The sequence below is a fragment of the Mesoplodon densirostris genome, chromosome 2 (assembly GCF_025265405.1).
Source record: "Mesoplodon densirostris isolate mMesDen1 chromosome 2, mMesDen1 primary haplotype, whole genome shotgun sequence".
Taxonomy (NCBI): domain Eukaryota; kingdom Metazoa; phylum Chordata; class Mammalia; order Artiodactyla; family Ziphiidae; genus Mesoplodon; species Mesoplodon densirostris.
Genome location: NC_082662.1, coordinates 169269556 through 169289698, shown reverse-complemented (window position 1 = coordinate 169289698; position 20143 = coordinate 169269556).

Here is a 20143-nt window from a genome sequence, read left to right as displayed (position 1 = left end):
ACCTGAATTATGCCGATTTATACTTAAACATACCAAATTTCATTTGTGATTCTGATTTTGTTTTTTGATTTTCAACAGCAGTTGAAAGTGAGTTAGCATAGTACTTTGAATGGTTTCTTTTGTAAATAGTGATGATGTAATGTTCCTCCACAATTATTTCCTTTAAAGTTATTTAGTTTTTATATTGATAGAAAAGGAAACTCAGCCAACATTGACTTTCTACATTTTAAATTAATTCTCCAGTATCTTCACATGACTATGTCTTCTCCTAAATTTCAAACTTTTAAGTCTGAATTTTACACTTCCTCATTGCATAAACCTGGAAAAATTACTTTCTTCTTTTACTTCCATCTCCCCATATAGGAAAGTTAATAATTTATCTACCATAGATCATACTGTGAAATTCCATTAAGAAACCACCGTGGTGGTATGCTGCTTTGGGAGAGGGAAGAACCTCCATAAATAGTGGGTTGCACCAGTCTTCCTCCTAACACTTCTCCACAAGCCCACTATTCTGATACACAGGTTTCTGCCCAGTTCCAGAGTTTCACATTTTCTTCTTTTATGAAGTAACCATTTCCCATGAAGCTTAGTTATATACTGCTCATTCTCAGTGTCTCTACTTCCTAAATAAACATATGGAATGGATTCAAACTCCTGAACTCTGGGAACTTCAATAAACTGAGATTGTTTAAAGAAAACTCTTAGTGAATCATTATGCTATCCCTCCCCCAGGAGGCTGCAGAATGTTAGCTTTGAAAGGACTATAAAGAACATCCAGCTCAATCTCTGCATTCTAGAGATGAGAAAACTGAGCTTTTGGGAGCTTGTGTAATCTTGAAATTTGCCCAAATTGACAAGACTAGTAAGTGGCAGATTCGTATGTGTAGAGTTTCAAAAGCATGAAATATTGATAATTACTTCATTTTCATTAGTTTTTTTTTTTTAAGTATCTTAAGACTGGGGCTCCCCAATGGTGCAGTGGTTGAGAATCTGCCTGTCAGTGCAGAGGACACAGGTTCGAGCCCTGGTCTGGGAAGACACCACATGCCGCAGAGCAACTAAGCCCGTGCACCACAACTACTGAGCCTGCGCTCCAGAGCCTGCAAGCCACAACTACTGAGCCCACATGCCACAACTACTGAAGCCCACGCACCTAGAGCCCATGCCCTGGAACAAGAGAAGCCACTGCAATGAGAAGCCTGCACACCACAAGGAAGAGTAGCCCCCTCTTGCCGCAACCAGAGAAAGCCTGCATGCAGCAGTGAAGACCCAACACAGCCAAAAATAAATAAATAAAATAAATAAATTTATTTAAAAAAAAATAATAAAGTATCTTAAGACTAATATAGCCTGGTTAAATTTTTGAAGTCTCAAAACACAAAGGGAGTTTCCTGGTGGCCTAGTGGTTAGGATTCAGAGCTTTCACTGCTGTGACCTGTGTTCAGTCCCTTGCTGAGTAACTGAGATCCTGCAAGCCACGCACCATGGCTAAAAAACAAACAACCAAACAAACACAACTAAAATAACCTAGTGTTATTTTGTGTCTCATTTTTTTTATCAAAGAATTCCTCCTGAGGCTTGTGCCTTTAAGAATGATTTCTAAGAAATCATTAGTCAGAGGTGATATTCAACATATTAAACAACAGGACATCATAGACATTGCCCAACAATTGGTGTGTCTGTTCTTTTTCTACCAGCTGCACGTAACTATGGATGTATTACTCAAAAATAGACAATGCCCTGTGTTAGAAATTAAAAAAAAAATAATCCTGAGAGGTGGTCACAACACAATGAAAATATAATACCCAGTAAAACTATAATATTTTCACTATCATGTTTGGTCCACACAATTTGTTCTTTCTCAAAAATTTAAAGAGGAAACAAAGGACTTTTTTCCCCACGTGATAATTCTAGTAGACTGTTAGATTTAACTGTTAGTAATGGTAACAGAATTGAACTTCTGGAGCTGGTAAAATGGATTGCCTCCTCAAGTTAGAATTTTTAACATTTTATAAAATAACCTCTGGATATAGTTATCCATGTATGTAATTTGTAGTTGCTACATTGGGTTTGGGGAGTGTGGACATAATAATATGTTTTATTAGCAAACTTGAATATGGGCTAAATTTGTGTTTGCTGATTGACTACAGAACTTCATAAACATGGCAGTGTATTTTTCCCAAAGTCAATATGGAAATGCACTGTGGTGCTTGCTTTACTGAGCAAGTCTGAATTTGTGGCAGGAACACATTCAGTTTTCCTGTGTTTCTCTGTTATTTGGAAGAACCAGAGTGTTTCGTTGTTCTTTTGCTTCTCTCCACCTAGAAGAAATTTAAAAGAAAAAGAATTTTAGTATTAGAAGGGAACCTAGAAGTGTGGTGTAATTTTCCACACTATGCAAAATCCCTTCTATGAGCATCCCTGAAGAATCTTCACCTGGCTGCTTCCTGAATATTTTCGATGATGGGGAGTTCATTGCTTAATGAGGAGCTGCTCCTTACTCAAGAGCTCTGGTTGTATAAAGATTTGTGTTAACCCTTAATCCGTGTTTCTGAAAATGCTGTCTCTGGACCAACATTACCTGGAGGGCTTCCCTGGTGGCGCAGTGGTTGAGGGTCCACCTGCCGATGCACGGGACACAGGTTCGTGACCCGGTTCGGGAAGATCCCCCATGCCGCGGAGCGGCTGGACCCGTGAGCCATGGCCGCTGAGCCTGCACGTCCGGAGCCTGTGCTCTGCAACGGGAGAGGCCACAACAGTGAGAGGCCCGCGTACCGCAAAAAAACAAACAAAAAAACAAAAAACATTACCTGGAAATTTGTTAGAAATACAAATTCTCAGGCTTCCACTCCAGACTGACTGAATAACAAAGAAAATTCTAAGAATGGGGCCCAGCAGTGTTGTAACAAGTCCTCCAGGTGATTTAATGCATGCTAAATTTTGCACTGCCCTATATAAAACCCCATACGATAAAATTAACAAGAACAGCTCCCCTGTTGGCACAGTGGTTAAGAATCTGCCTGCCAATGCAGGGGAAATGGGTTCAAGCCCTGGTCTGGGAAGATCCCACATGCCACGGAGCAACTAAGCCCGTCTGCCACAACTACTGAGCCTGCTCTCTAGAGCCTGCGCACCACAACTACTGAAGCCCATGTGCCACAACTACTGAAGCTCATGTGGCTAGAGCCCATACTCTGCAACAAGAGAATCCACTGCAATGAGAAGCATGCGTACTACAAGGAAGAGTAGCCCTCAGTGGCCGCAACTAGAGAAAGCCCATGGGCAGCAACAAAGACCCAACGCAGCCAAAAATAAATTTAAAAAAAAATTATTCTTTGGGTTGCAGATATCAGAAATCTAACTATAAATTTAACTTTAGCATAAAAGGGAATATCATAGTTCATGAGGCTTGTGATAATGGGGTACTTCATAGGATCAAAGGGATTGATCTGGACCTACAGGACCTGGGCTTCTGGTATTGGAAAGAAGGCAAGGAACGTCTTACTCTTGTTCATGCTCATAGTGTTCTCAATGGCTCCACCCCCCACCCTCCGCCCATATGTTGCTCATTTCTGTCTCTGCTTAATTGTATCCTCTACTACAGACAGACTTCTGTTCATGGGAAGATGACTACCTTCTCTACCCTCCCACCCTTACACATGCCTTCATATGCCTCAAGCACCTGACCTCAGGGGCAGGGCTATTCCTCCTCAGACTCCAAATCAAGAAATCCCAGGGAAGAACTCCTAGGGCAGGAAATGTTAACCAAAGAAAGGCATTGGGAAATCTTGCTGGGCAAACAAATAACAATAGTCACTGTAGTCTATTGCATAAACTATAGTCAATCTTACTTTGGTAAAGGAAGTTCAGAAAGACTAGTCACCTTGCCCAAATCAGTCAAGTCAGTGAAAATTGAAACCCCCAAAACTTTAAAGAATAAAATTTAAGACTATAATATAGTCACCCATTTACTGAAGACTGCCCTAGAAAATTTTTGTTTGGATTTTAAGTCAACATTTTTGTACTGAACTTTCTCCCCCCATGAAAAAATAAGAGTTTTATAAAAATAGCTTCATGAGCCTGCAGTAAAACAATGGTGAAAGAAATACAAGTTTTCCTATTTCAGTCAGACAGATGATTGAGATTTTTTTGCATTTATGTCACTCAAAAATGATTGTTATAAACTTCCAACTTGGCAGGAATGTACTCCCAATGGAGGAAAAGAAAAAATCAAGCCAATCTAAAGTCATGAAAATTTAAATAAAGTAGTTAAGAACAAGCACAAAATAGAACATTTTACGGGTTTTCTCAAGAACTTTGACTTAAAGCTTCCCAATTCAAAAAAATTACAACTTAGAGATTTGACATTAGCAAAATGATTACTTTTTCTTTTGATATACCTTCTACCTAAACTCAGAAAAAAATGTAGTAATGGGGCTTCCCTGGTGGTGCAGTGGTTGAGAGTCCGCCTGCCGATGCAGGGGACACGGGTTCGTGCTCCGGTCCGGGAAGATCCCACATGCAGCAGAGCGGCTGGGCCCGTGAGCCATGGCCGTTGAGCCGGTGCGTCCGGAGCCTGTGCTCTGCAACGGGAGAGGCCACAACAGTGAGAGGCCCACGTACAGCAAAAAAAAAAAAAAAAAAAAAAAAAAGTAGTAATGAAGCACACGCATTAGGAACATTCATTATCCGAGCATAAGGAATTCCAAAGATTCTCATAGCAATGTTCATTTGAGCTCTTTACCCATAAGTTGGTCTTCCCATTTTTCCATTTGCATGGTACACTATAGCATAACACATTATGGTTTATATTTTTAGGGCATGTTATAAGCCACATTAAATGGGCTCTATAGCTGAATCAACATAAGAATCTGAACTCTGGAATTTCCAGGTTCTTGAATGTCTAAATTCATAAGACTGTTGTGTTACACTATTTATGGACAGTTTCATAAAAACAAGCACCGTTCTATGTTTTGTCTTTTCAACTTTATGTTTCCTTTCACCCATTAGGCCACTGTGGCTCTCCAAGGCAGCCTGGGACAAGGCGTTTCTGTCAGCCAAAGCAGAGCTGAGCTAATGTGGCACTAGTGAATTCTGATATTGAAGTTCTTATTAATATTTTATTTTATTTTAATAGATCTTTATTGAAGTATAATTGCTTCATAATACTGTGTTAGTTTCTGTTGCACAACAAAGGGAATCAGCCATATGCATACACATGTCCTCATATCCCCTCCCTCTTGTGCCTTTCTCCCACCCTCCCTATCCCACCCCTCTAGGTCATTGCAAAGCACTGAGTCCATCTCCCTGTGTTATGCTTCTGCTTCCCACTAGCCAACTATTTTACATTCGGTAGTGTGTGTATGTCGATGCTACTCTCACTTCACCCGAACTTTGCCCTCCCACCCCATACACGTCCTCAAGTCCATTCTCTATGTCTAATTCTTTATTCCTGCCCTGCAACTAGGTTCATCAGTACCATTTCTTTTTTTAAGATTCCATATATATGCATTAGGGTCTATATGAAGTAATTGTTTTTTAATTCTTAAAATCATTATTGACTCCTCCCACAAATTTCTGTCAAACAAGCAGGACAGAAGCTGTTACAAAAGCAAGGAAACATTAGTGGTTCTTATGGTAATACACAAGCTCTCTATTTTTCCATGACCTTTTGTGCTAAATGTTAAATCTGAAGTGGTGTAGAACAGAGGGAATAGACTTGGTTTTTCCTTACTAACAATTTCATTTCAGTGGACAAGTTATAGTAACAAAATCAGAGAACCTCATTCTGTTCTCTATCTGGGACACTAAATAAGCCCATCCATACTATTTTGCCATAAGTAGATTAAGCGGGAAATTCCAAATCTCGGTATGACTATCCCCAAAGTCATCTGGTTCTACTTTCACTTGTCACTTTCCACTGGAACTCAAAACTGCCAACACCCTAGAACCAGTTTTTATGTTAACAGGAACATACACTAAGTCTCTGGCTCAGATGAGAATCTTGCTTTAGGATGGTTTTTCCTTATGGTCCCTATATGCTGGCTCTGTGTATGAACTTTCTTCTCTATTCTGAATGCCTGATCTGGGAAAATTACATATATGATGATGGTTTTGATAATCAGTATGATGATAATGATGTTGACGATGACTTCGCAATCATTTAATTAAAGAGCATTTACTATGAGGCAGCCGCTCTATTAAGTACAGTCGGTTCTTCTCCAGTGTCTATGCATATAATGCAAATCAGTTCATACATGAACGGTAAATAGGGAGATATCAATATAATCAAGATTACTTTGATTCATAAGTAGTTCTCCCCAGCATATGAATATTTTGCAGCTCAGTGCACACATGTTAATATTTTACAGTTCAATGCACACTATTTATTAAGGTTTAAAAAAACACGGGAAGTCATGAAGTAATCCAGTACAGAACACAGTGCCCATTCACCCCACTTTCTTCCTCTTGGCTCTATCTTGGAAGTGCTCGCTGGGAGTTTTCCTGGATCTTGGTGCATTTTGCCCTCATCTCCATAACTTGGCAGCATCTACCCTTACTCAAACCGTCTTTCATCAAGCAGCCATCAACTTTTCTTAAAGGCAAGTCTTATATTTACTTAGTATTTCTTTTTTTTAGGAGAATTTTAACTGTGATAGTATTTTATTAGGATGGGTATTGTTATTGTCAGTGCTTTGGTTACAAAGTTGCATAGATTTTGAGCAACCTGCCCCAACTCTGTTTTTCTTATAAATCATCTTACTTTTAGTGTGCAAGTTTGCAGAATGAGTAGTTTGTGGTTTCTGCCCTTACTTCAGAAATGCCGGTTCTTTACCTGTGTAATCTTATTCTGTTCTTGTCACTGTTTTATGGCATAGGTGTTATTCCCCTTAATTGATGAAAGGAAACCAAAGCTCAGAGAATTTAAGTAACTTGTCCAAAATCTCATTGTAATGAAGAGGCAAGATAACTTTGAGTCATTATATATACCCCACTGATTTCCTGGCTTCCTAAACTTCTATTCAGCTTCACATTCCAGTCTTAGGACCAAAGTGAAGGCAAAGGCAGTAAGACACAGACCCCGTGCAGCAGAGATGTGGTGAGCGGGGAGCAATGATCTGCCTTGCCATTCTCCTACACTGACAACGCTTCCTTTTCATTTCTTGTGGAAGACATCCCAGAACATTTTTTGTTGTTGTTGTTCCAGAAAAATAAATTAAGTATGTGGGTCAGCTGTAGCAAGCTACTGATAATGTCACATGAGGGAGGCTGTGGAGTTCCGCAGAGGGAAAAAAGCCAGGCTGAGCCTGACCTGGCCCTGGCTTCATGGTACAGTGATATAGCACATTCCAGAAGAAGAAAATAGGATGTTGAGGATTCGAATAAAAAAATAATCCCAGAAGAGATTTCCTATTGTCCGTGGAGTTCCTTTTAGAAATTGAATATGATTTGAGGCAAGCACTATTGTTCATCTCACAAATGAAAATAATGCATTTTTAAAAGAAATTGTCTCACACAGCATCATCCTATTTTTATTAAAATAGAATACAGACATACAAACCCTTTGAACAGTAAACATCAAAATATTAACGGTATTAGTTTCTGAGTTGTAGGATTATGGGGTTTTCACTAGTTTGTATTTTTACAAAATGTCTAAAATGAACAAGCATAATTTTTCTAAAAAGAAGTGATAAAAGTTACATTTGAAAACAAATTTTTAGGAGAATTTCGTGATTTTCTTTCCTGAGAACAATTGATTTTGTATTGGGGAAAGGCATTAATAATATTTTTGAGGTAGATCAGTCTCTTGGTATCACTCAGCTTTGCTGTCCTTATAAATGTCACAGACTTACTTTTTCTTTTCCTAGTCTTTCATTTCAGCTTTTCACGACTTTGCTTCTCCCTCTTTCCCACACGTTTTATCTCATCCACACTTACGGTCCGTTCTTCAGCCTTCTTTGCACTGCTGCTTCTCCCTCCTTTCCTCGACTCAGGCATCACTGTTTTCCTACGATCCCCAGCCACCCCTGTGCTGACTCTAGCATTCTCTTCCACCAATGGTGCCAGAGTTCACAGTTGATTGCACACTCCTATTGTTTTGGAGGGATTTTTTTTTTGCATCTTCCCCCCCCCCTTATTTCTCCCCAGGATAGCAGTGGGTATTTGTTTACTTTGAAGGAACCTATGTCATTTGGGGTTCCTGGCAGCACCAATGAGAAGACAGATTCCTCTTAGAACATAATCACAAAACAACAACAACAATAAATCTCTATTTCTAAAGTTTTTCTGTTGCCACTCACTCATTTGTTCCTTAGTTGCAACAGCAAAATGGTCATACCTAAAAACCAGGAGGCTCGGTAAACACACAAGAGGTTATTGTAGACTCCTCTCTCAGAAACTTTTCCTTTTCCTTTTATTGTCTATTATGAGTGAATTACAATACTATCAGGATCTAATCTCACTGGTAGCTTCATCACCTCTGGGGAAAATTGCTGTAAATCATCAGAGCTTGTCTGCAACTATGTCTACTTCCATCCATGAATCCTTGTGGTGTTTCACTAGGACATCTAAGTTTGCATCAGTCCCTGCTTTCTGAATCAAAATGAGCATAATGTCATTAATTCAATCGATCAGCCTGATGTGCTGCTTCCACAGATGATCAAGATAGTCAAGGTCTCTGTGGGCTATGTTGTCATAGAAAGAAGACAAGTTAACACAGACCTGTGGCAAGACGGTGATTGTATCTTGCTGCCTTGTAAAAGCAAATGGGTTTTTAATTTTCCTTACTGATCACATTCACCACATAAATAGTTACACTCCAGGGCTTCCCTGGTGGCGCAGTGGTTGAGAGTCTGCCTGCCGATGCAGGGGACACGGGTTCGTGCCCCGGTCTGGGAAGATCCCACATGCTGTGGAGCGGCTGGGCCCATGAGCCATGGCCACTGAGCCTGCGCGTCCGGAGCCTGTGCTCCGCAACGGGAGAGGCCACAACAGTGAGAGGCCCACGTACCGCAAAAAAAAAAAAAAAAAAAAAAAAAAAAAAAAGTTACACTCCAAGTGCCAGAGACTTTGTGAATATATTCCAGTAAAGATCCAACATCTGGTACAACAGCTGCAACTGGGTAGCCCCAGTTGCCACCTGCCTTGATCCACCTAGTTTTCACAAGGGTCAAGCAGGTGAACTGAATGGGGATATGATGGAGGTCACCATCCTTGCGTCCCTTTGCCTATCTCCACAATTCTTGGTATAGCCCCTGATTTACTATCTTGGCTGGAGGAGGGCAGTTTTAAGAACCTCCACTTGGGTCTTTCTACCATAATAGCTCTTACTCCATAGATCAGGTATCCAGTGTAAGGATTCTGCTTTCTGTTAGGTATACGTATCCCAGTTATGCCCTTGGGGACTGGGACAATAACCACAGTTGCGTCTGCAGACTTAGTAGACCCACCATCAGATGGATTTGGACAGGATTCCATTTATCACCTGGATTCCATAAGATTCACCTATAACTGGGGGATCGTGTTGGTGTTTCGAATCCCCTGTATCCAATAGCCCTAAAAAGGCATGGTCATTCCCCTTATCCCTCTATATACTTATTCTAGTACATGACCATAGGTCCCTTTAGGAAAGGAATGGGGGAAATGATAACTGTATATTCCCATAGTGGCATTGTGGGGTTCTTTCTCAAGTGGACCTAGCCTCTCCTTCAATTAATGGCCTCTGGGAGTGAGAACTGGCTCAGATCTGGAAACTAGGTGAGGGGTCATGATTTTCCACTTCTGCAGTTGATGTTAACTTTCTGCTCACTAAGCTCTATAGTTTTTCTCATTATATAAGTGATGTAATATCTTAGTTAACTGCCCATTTCTCTTGCCTCCCTAGGATCACTGTGGTCTTTTATTAGCTGTTGCGATAAAACTTTGTGAGAGAAAGCACCCCGTATGAGATTTTGACTTGCCTATTTCTGTTATATTTACCTTGCTCTTGTCTGTTAAGTGCTAGCACCTGGGCTCTGCTATCCCAGAATTCTCTCACCTATCCTGACACTAGGGAGCTCAGTCCAAGGCAGGGTCTCCTACAGTTACCAGTGAGGATAACCATCATTGGGCTTCTCAAAGATGCCAGTGCCCTCCTCACTAGCGCATCCTTAGCCCTTCAATGGAAGGAATGTTCTTTGGACCACACGCTCAGGAATGGGTTCTCTTTATTACATAATAAACCCATTCTTATATTTTCATCTCCCCAAGATTTCTAACCCCCTCCTCAATATTCTGCAAGACATTTCCAGCATCTCTACCTCATTTACTACCTCAACATTATGTTAAATTTTTATGGAGCAATCCCAGCCCGTATTAGGACTGATTTTCGATGTCATTGCCAGGATATGAAACTCCTAATCTTAGAACACTCTCATATCAATGAATTCTCACCTACACAGCCTTAGATCCTGCCCTTCCTAGCCCAACTCTCTCAAGATCCATCCCTGGATATAGCTTCCCATTTCCTGCCAGTACATATTAGCCAGATCTTGGGGCAATGAAGGGAGGCAGGAGCAGATTCAGAGGAGGACACTCACCCACAAGGCAACTGCTTCAGGTGAGGGTTTTGAAGCGTCTCCAGGAGAGGAGGGGCTCTTTTCCTCTAGCATTGGGATAAGTGAGCCACTTCTGCCAACTGGGAGAGTTCAGAGGGACCAAGATCTCGGGGGCTCAAATTCTCTAGCTCATCCACCCCAGTGTTCCCATTCCATGTTGCAGGGTCTCACTCATTCCCTATCAGGGCTCTGGTTTTGACACAGACTTCTCAAGGCTGCAGGTACACTCTTTGTTGTAGGTCTGCCATCCTTATAATTAAATCCTGGGCCTGAGGTAAGGAAGACAAGAGCCTTTTTAAAAGCTGCCATGAAGGTTTTCTGACTTTCACAGCATATCTTCAGTTGATATTTGATTCAACTGAGCCTGTCATTTTCTTTTTCATGACTTGTGATGCTGTTAACAAGACCCAGCCAACACCACATCCGTATGATACACGTCACTTCCATACCATTCAGGTGCCATTACTATGGTGTAAGACAACGTTCCAGCATTTGCCTGGATCTCATGCCAGCCCATCACTGGTGAAATTCTTCATGATTAGGATGCTGCTGCAAGCTGCGAGCTCCCTTAACACCAGTCTGAGGTCCTTGACTGGTGGAAGAGCCAGACTCCTCTCTGAAAGTTTCCTCTTCACAGTACTTCTGGTTCCAACTGTCTTAAGCCTGGGTTTCCCTAAAAAGCAGAGCCTAACATAAGGGTTTGCATGCAGGTAATTCATTTTGGGACGTGATCCCAAGGAACAGAAATGAAGCTACAAAGAGTAAAACAGGAAAGGAGAAAAAACAATCCAAAGGTGTGTTATTACGCTGATCATTGGGCTCGATCCGGCTGGGAAGTTTCTAAGGGGTCATGTAAGATGTGCCTCAGAATTGTCCATCTGAGTATCTACCATGGGTCAAGGGGATGTCTGCCCCAGGAAACGAAACTCCCTGCCAGGTTTGCACAGCCATTTTGTCAGAATGGCTGAATGGGCTCCTCAAGGCATCCCACAAGGTACAAAGTGAGAGAAATAGAGAGAAATGTGATACAGCTGAGGTGGGTTGCTCTCAGATTACACCTGCACATTGTTGGTGAAATTCTCACTGATTAGGGTGCAAGCCAGCCCCACTTAACCTCACGTAACACCAGTCACGTCAGTGACTAGAATTAAAAAAATGGGTCAAAATGTTATAAGACAAGATGCAAGATGTCTCTGACATGCATCTTCTCCCAGAACATTGCCTCGTATTATTCTCTTTGCCCAAACCTTCTATTTCGTTTATCATCACTCTGATTCTCTCCCGGAAACAATCTCAACAGGGTGTCTTTCCCCATCTGTAAAGCTTAACCCAACAACACTCTTATTATCTAATAGCAGTCTTCAGCCAATTCCTCTGTGTAGTATCCTTTGTGGATTTCAGATTATGACTCTTTCCTCAGGTTGTTTCTCATATTATTTAACTGTCCCTGGTCATAAACTGTAATACATTTGTGACAAAGGTTTCTTAGGTCGTGTCCCCTGAGACATACACTTTGAGATTTGTGGGAAGTTTATTGGGGAGTGTCTTCAGGATCAGCACCAATGGGGAGGGAAGGAAGTAGGATAAGGCAGAGGGAGGAGCTGAGCTGGGTTGCAACAGAGCCAGGCTGCAGCCAATGGGGAGCTGTACATGGCCTGTCTTGTCCCACCTTGACGCAAAGAGGGTAGACGTTTGTATCCTGCATTCATCAGCCTTTGGGCGGGGACTGGCCCCAGGGAGGGTTTGTTCTTGGATGAGGGATTGAGAGCATTTCCTGGAGAGTGACTCAGCTGAGAGACTTCAGCCGCCAAACACTCCCAACAGCTGGGGAGATGATATCTCAGTTCTGAAGGGAAGATCTGGGCAGTGTATCATAGTATTAACTATAGCCCACCCTTTCTGCTGCTTGGATTATTTTCTTTGTAAATTAAGTTCTACAAACAGTTCTTCCAGGATTCTGATTGGTTCTTCTTGTGGGAAATTTAAAAGAGGAAAGTTTGCAGGAAAAAAAACACAACTTCTGTCACTGCAGTAACAGAGCCTGAGGCTCCAACTAACTAAGTCTCCCTCTTCTGCTGTCAATTCTATATGCTGTCACCCTTGGCTAGCCTCTCTGTTGGTTTTGGTGCCTTACCTGGTGGGGTGACCTAGACTCTCATCCCTGACAGATCTGAGACCCTGGTTGCCATGCCCTTCTCAGGCTCTGACTGTGGCAACTTGTCCATTTACTATCAAAATTGGGAAAGAAATTACTAGGCGACTCCCCTAGAGATGACCTGAGTACCAAACACGTTTTCCCTTAGTGCCGCTGTACATTAGCAGTCCCACCTCCTCCTGGTGACCAGAGTCAGTTACCCCTACTGTGTCCCCAGTATGGCTCATCCCCAGAATGATGATTCCTTTTTTTTTTTTTTTTTTTTTGTCTCTTACAACAAGGAGTCTGAAGTGATTGGGCAGCAGCTACAGCTTATTGGTTAATGGAAAGATTACTCTGTCCCTGATGGAAGTGGTTTCCCTCTAGGATACAAGATCTCTAAACCCACAGAGTCCAGAGTTGTACAGACAGAAAGCACAAATTCCTGACAGTCACTAATAGTGATGACGAACACAGCCACTCCTACTTCACCTCCTTTCTCAGACCCATGTGTTCTTCCTGCTGGGGATACAGTACCACATAGTGGTAGCTGATTTAGGGTGTGTCCTGCAACCTGGAGGATGATGCCTCATCCTCACAGGTTATCATCTCCAAGCCTGGGCTTCAGTGGCTCCTTCAAAGGCCATTCCATTCCTTTTGCAGGCTGGCATGGTCCAGGTGATACTATGGTCATGTGTCCACTTTTACACTCCCCTGGACTGATACAGAGTCATATGGGATTCCATGTTTGTGGGTGAAACACTGTAATCCCTCAGAAGGTGGTGCTGGCTGAGATCCTGTAGGCAAAAAAGGCAAACCCACATCTATAGGTATTGATTCCTGTCAAGATTAATTGCTGCCCCTTCCAGGGTAGAAAGGCTCCAGTGTAATTAACTTGCCACCAAATGGTTAATGGGACTCCTTGAGAGATGGTACCATATTGGGGATGTGGGGTTGGTTTGTGTTTCTGGCAGGTTGGATGTTTGGCAATTGTAGTAGCTAGACCAGCCTTGGCGAGTGGGCGTCCATGCTCTTGGACTCCCATGGCTCTCTGTTCATGCACCCTTTGTGCCAACACTGGGATGGCTGATGACTACCAGTTAAGGCATTCTGTCTGATTGGTTCTAGTGTCCCTTCCCTGGTGGATTGCTCTCTGATAAGCATTCATTAACAATGGGATTCAAAAACCTTCACATTTTGGGTCATGCCCATTGCTCTAGCCTCCTGAGCAATCAGTGAAGCTAATCACCAAGACTAGATGACTAAGTGCACTGCTCAGAAATCTGCCGACTGGTAGGATTTCCTTCACTGTCTTTCAGGGTCTTCCACTTCAGGGCTACAATGGAGCTGTAGTGCAGGCACAATTCATTTTCATCCTGTGTCCACACACCAAGGTGACCCAGTGAATTTAACATGGCCTTTTTCCTCTCTGTCAGTTGGTCATAAGGGACCCTCCATGGTCCAGGTGTGAGCTGAGGGAGAGGAACCATTGCAACAGAGGTAGAAAACATGAATTCAATCTCTCCTGGAACTCTGTTTTGCTTGTAATTAAGTCCTGAGCCTGATGCTCAGTTTTTCCTGTGTTCTAGCTGTAAGATAAGAGTCTCTATATATGATGCCAAAGAGAACTGGCTTTCTGATTGATTAATCATCCTCAGACTTTTATTGTCTTTCTCCAACACATTAAATGTCTACAGTAACAGCCATCCATTTCCATAGTTCTTAAAATTACTACTTCCCCTGAACTTCTCAAATGCCTGAGATGTTACCCCTGTGAATCCCCCACCAATACCCCATCCCAGCTCACCATCAGGGAAAGTCTTAACAGTTGCTCGGCATCTGGGCTTTCTATCCTATTCCACTGATCTGTATTTCTATTTTTGTGCCAGTACCATACTATTTTGATGACTATATCTTTGTAGTATAGTCTGAAGTCGGGGAGCCTGATTCCTCCAGCTCAGTTTTTCTTTCTCAAGATGGCTTTGGCTATTCAGGGTCTTTTGTGTCTCCATACAAATTTTAAGATTTTTTCATTCTAGATCTGTGAAAAATGCATTGGCAATTTGATAGGGATTGCAATGGATCTGTAGATTGCCTTGGGTAGTATAGTCATTTTGCCTATCCATGCTCCACCTACCACAGTGTTGGTGTCATTGCCAATGACCATGGGCAACACAGCTCCAAAATCCATTTCTGAGTCAACTTTCTCAGACCAGTCCTGGAACCAACTATCCTAGGTCAGGTTCCCCAAGAGGCAGACTCTGAGATGAGGATTAGCATACAGTGAATTTATGAGGGGAGGAGTGTCATCAGATCGCCGTGAACAGGAGATGAAGGAAGAAGGACTGAGCAGAGGGAGGAGATGAACTGCATTACAGTCACAACAAAGACCTCAGCTGATCCCATAGGGAGTTCTGGGCTACGATGTGGGCCACTCCCAAGGGAGAGGGTGACTTGGGTGAAGTGGCTCTCCTGGGCTAATAGAAATTCACAAAAAATAATTCAAAGGAGAGCAGTCAGATGTCAACACTCTTGACAGCTGGGTGAATGACCACCTCAGTCTTTTTTTTCAAATATTTATTTATTTGACTGTGTCAGGTCTCAGTTGCAGCATGCTGGATCATAGTTGCAGTATGTGGGGTCTTTCATTGTAGTGCGCAGGTTCTCCTTTGCAGTGCACAGGCTTCTCTCTAGTTGTGGTGCGTGGGCTGCCCATGGCATGTGACATCTTAGTTCCCCGACCAGGGATCAAACCCGCATCCCCTGCAATGGAAGGTGGATTCTTAACCACTGGACCACCAGGGAAGTCCTGGGTGCCTCGGTCTTGAAGGGGCCTATGGGCCCCATGTCATAACATCCACTACATAAGGTCAATTCTTCTTTCTCAAATGAAGAGAACTAATAATCCTATAACTTCCTCCATTATAAGGCAGGAGACTTAGCCCAGATAAATCAGGCCTAAAAACATCAACAGTATTAACATGGTAACTGTGGATGACTTCATATAATCCCACGGTCAAAAAGGCAAAAATATTACTTCTCTCACCCCAAGGATGTTCTTTTCATATTTTGTATATCCTTCCCTGTAATAATGCCATGGAAGAGAGGCAAAGATCCTATCTTCTATACTTTCTATAAACTTTTAACATCACCCATCTATAAAGATGAGACTTAAAGTCTATCCAGGTTTTGAAACCAGCCCTTTTAAAACATGTTTCCCAACAAAGCAATTCTGGCAGAGTTGAGGATAGGAAAACCTTTCTAAACTTCTCTACTCTGGATGAGTGATACCGCTTTCACACCTGTGTACTATTGCAAATTCACTCTTTCTGCCAGAATGTCTTTCTTACCCCATGTCTTCCTCCAGAATTCTATTCATGCATAAGGTTGCCAGATTTAGTAAATAAAAGTACAGGATGTCCAGTGAAATTATTTTTTTTACATCTTTATTGGATTATAATTGCTTTACAATGTTGTGTTAGTTTCTGCTGTACAACAAAGTGAATCAGCTATATGTATACATATATTCCCTCCCTCTTGAGCCTCCCTCCCACCCTTCCCAACCCACCCCTCTGGGTCATCACAAAGCACCAAGCTGATCTCTCTGTGCTATACAGCAGCTTGCCACTAGCTGTCTATTTTACACATGGTAGTGTACATATGTCAGTGCTACTCTCTCAAGTCGTCCCAGCCTCCCCTTACCCTTCCTGTGTCCACAAGTCCGTTCTCTATGTCTGCGTCTCTATTCCTGCCCTGCCACCAGGTTCATCAGCACCGTTTTTCTAGATTCCATATATATGTGTTAATACACAGTATTTGTTTTTCTCTTTCTGACTTACTTCACTCTGTATGACAGACTCTAGGTCCAACCCCATCACTACAAATGACTCAATTTCATTGCTTTTTATGGCTGAGTAATATTCCATTGTATATATGCACCACATCTTCTTTATCCATTCAACTGTCGATGGACATTTAGGTTGTTTCCATGTCCTGATTATTGTAAATAGTGCTGCAATGAAAAATGGGGTACATGTATCTTTTTGAATTATGGTTTTCTCTGGGTATATGCCCAGTAGTGGGATTGCTGAGTCATATGGTAGTTCTAATTTTAGTTTTTTAAGGAACATCCATATTGTTCTCCACAGTGGATATATCAATTTACATTCCCACCAACAGTGTAGGAGGGTTCCCTTTTCTCCACACTGTCTCCAGCATTTATTGTTTGCAGATTTTTTTGATGATGGCCATTCTGACCAGTGTGAGGTGATACCTCATTGTAGTTTTGATTTGCATTTTTCTTATAATTAGTGATTTGAGCATCCTTTCATGTGCCCCTTGGCCATCTGTATGTCCTCCTTGGAGAAATGTCTATCTAGGTCTTCGGCCCATTTTTGGATTGGGTTGTTTGTTTTTTTGATATTGAGCTGCATGAGCTGTTTGTATATTTTGGAGATTAATCCTTTGTCCACTGCTCCATTTGCAAATATTTTGTCCCATTCTGAGGGTTGTCTTTTCATCCCGTTTATGGTTTTCTTTGTTGTGCAAAAGGTTTTAAGTTTAATTAGGTTCCATTTGTTTATTTGAATTTCAAATAAACAACAAATGCTTTTTAGTATAAGTCTGTCCATATATTCCATGGGACATACTTATACTAAAAAATTACTTGTTGTTGATGTGAAATTCAAATGTAACTGGGCATCCTGTACTTTATCTAGCAAACCTACTCATTCTTCACACATTTACTGAACATTTACCACATGCCAGAAATTATTCTAAGTACTGGGAATATAGTGCTGAACAAAAGTAACTCAAATTCTTGCTCTCATGTGATTTACATGCCAGTGTAGGGAGCCTGGCCATAAACAAACACACAAGTAAATATACAATAATATTGTCAGAACATAAATAAATGCCATGAAGAAGAATAAAGTGAGGTAAGGGGAAAGAGAGTGCTGGGCCTGGAGGTGAGGCAGTGTTGTTCTATGAAGTTCTTGCTGATCAGGTGAAATTTGAGCAGAGACCTGAAAGAAGTGGAAAGCCAGCCACGTAAAGATTTGGAAGGGGTGTACTCTCCAGGCAAAGTGAACCCCAAATACAAAGTCCTAGAGGTGGAGGGACAGCAAGGAGACCGGTGTGGCTGGAGCACAATGCACAGGAGGGGTTTGCCAGGAAACCCCTAGCAAAGGCGCGGGCAGGGACAGGGGCAGGCAATTTTCAGCCTTTTGGTCACAGTGAGGGCTTTGGCATTTACTCTGGAGACATGGAGCAGATGCTTGATGAGGTCTCACATCTCAGACAGAGCAAATGTTCAATTAATAAATATTTGTTAAATAAATGGCTTCCACATTGAGAGTTGACTCTTCTTGCTGGGGCAGGGAGGTGGGGCAGAAACAAGGAGGTCAATAATGAGGCCAATAGAATAATCCAGGAGAGAGTCTGCACTACAGTTGTAGCAGTAGAGATGGTAAGTGCTTGGATCCTGAACATATTGTGAAGGTATAGCTGATGGGATATGCAAAGAGAAGAGTCAAGGTTGAGGCTTGAGTCTCTAGAGAGATGGAGTTGCCATTCACCAGGTTTGAGAAACCTGTCGGGGGCAGCAGGTTTGATGGCGTGCAGTGGGGGAAGATGTAGAAATCTGGAGTTCAGCTTCAGACTTGTTGATTTTGACATGCATATAAGAAATCCATGTGGAGATGTTGAGGCAGCAATTAGATGTTAAAGTCTGAGTTCAGAAAAGAGAAATGGGCGGTCTGGAGATATAAATTTGGGAGCAGTCACCTACCTAAAACCATAGATCTGGATGAGATCCCTGAGGAGTGTGTATAGACAGAGAAGAAATTTCCAAGGACTGAGCCCTGGCATCTCTAAGTGTTTAGAGATTGAGAAGAAAAGTGGAAAAGAAGCCATCAGCCTGGAAGGAGGAGACCAAGGGAGAGTGATCCAGAAGCTAAGAGAAAAAATATTTCGGGAAAGAAGATGTGATCATTTGTGTCAAATGCATCTGAAAGTCGACGTTGGATGGGGCCTGACCATTGGGCTTAGCACCCCTGGAATTACTGACTCCTCAAAAAGATCTATTTCGGTAAGATAGTGGGAAAGAAAGCTTGATGGGAGTAGATTAAAGAGAGAATGGGAGGAGGAAAAAACAGCTAGCAACTATAGGCTAGTCTTTCAAGGAGTTTTGCTATCACATGGGAATGATCCAAAAACAGAGGGGAAAGATAATGACGTTGGAGATGAGGGAAACCGTATCAGGAGCAGTGTTGAGCTTGGGAAAGAGAGTGGGAATTAGCACATGAATGAGAAGTTGGCTTGAGACAAGAGCACAGGCAGTTCATCCAGAATCACAAGAGAAGGGTGAAATAGCGTGTGTGGAGAGAGATGCAGAAAGGTGGGCAGAAGTGGTGGGAGGGGCATATGTGAGCTCTCTCACGGCTGCTCCTGTCCTCTTGGTGAAATCAGAAGCCAGGTGGGCGTGAAGGAGAGGAAGGATGAGGTACTGGTCGGGGAGAGAGGGGAAGGTGTGAGCAGAAGAGTCGCCCCTGGAAGTGTGATAGGATGGCCAGGCAGCACTAGGGCTACAGGAGATTAGTGGTTGTTACTTTAATTTAGAACCAACACCATGGTTGCGTGTTTTTCTTCGGTCACTTTCAGCTGTCCAAATGCAGGCAAGGAGTAGGCAGAAAACTGGGTATAAGAAGGGGTGGAATTTTGGCAAGCAAATATGTCAACGTGAGAGAGAGGCAAGGGAGCCTACAATGTGGGCAAGGGAATGTTTACAACGACTGCCCAAGAAATCTAAATCGGGTTAGGAGGGAAACCAGGACATCAGGGGGTGAAGGACAGTGAACAGATGGTAGGATCAGGGGATTGGAGGATCCAGTGGGATTGAAGGATTACTGGAATCAGAGCACTACAGAGAGTGCTGAAAAAATAGGAAGCGGTGGTCGGAGTGAGATCCTTGAAAGTGAAAGTTACAGAAGACTTGCAATTATTAGTAATATTAAATCTGGGCTCTCACCAAGCGACTGAGTGACTGAAGTAGGATAGAAATCACTGAAAGAAAGAAATCAATGAACTGAGAGGTCTGAGAACTTGAAGAGAGCAGACAGTGAACGGTTGCATTAGTTTCCTATTGCTACTGTAGCAAATTACCACAAACTTAGTGGCTTAAAACAATACAGATTTGTTGTCTTACGGTTTTAGAGGTTAGAAGTCTAAAATCAGTCTCATTAATCTATAGTCAAGGAGTCAGCAAGTCTGATTCTCTCTGGAGGCTCAAGGGTAGAGCCCCTCCCCTTGCCTTTTCCAGCCTCTCGGGGCTGCTTGCATCCCTTGGCGGTGGTTCCTTCCTCACAACTGCATCACTCCAACCTCTGCCTCTCTCACATCTCCTTCTTCTGAC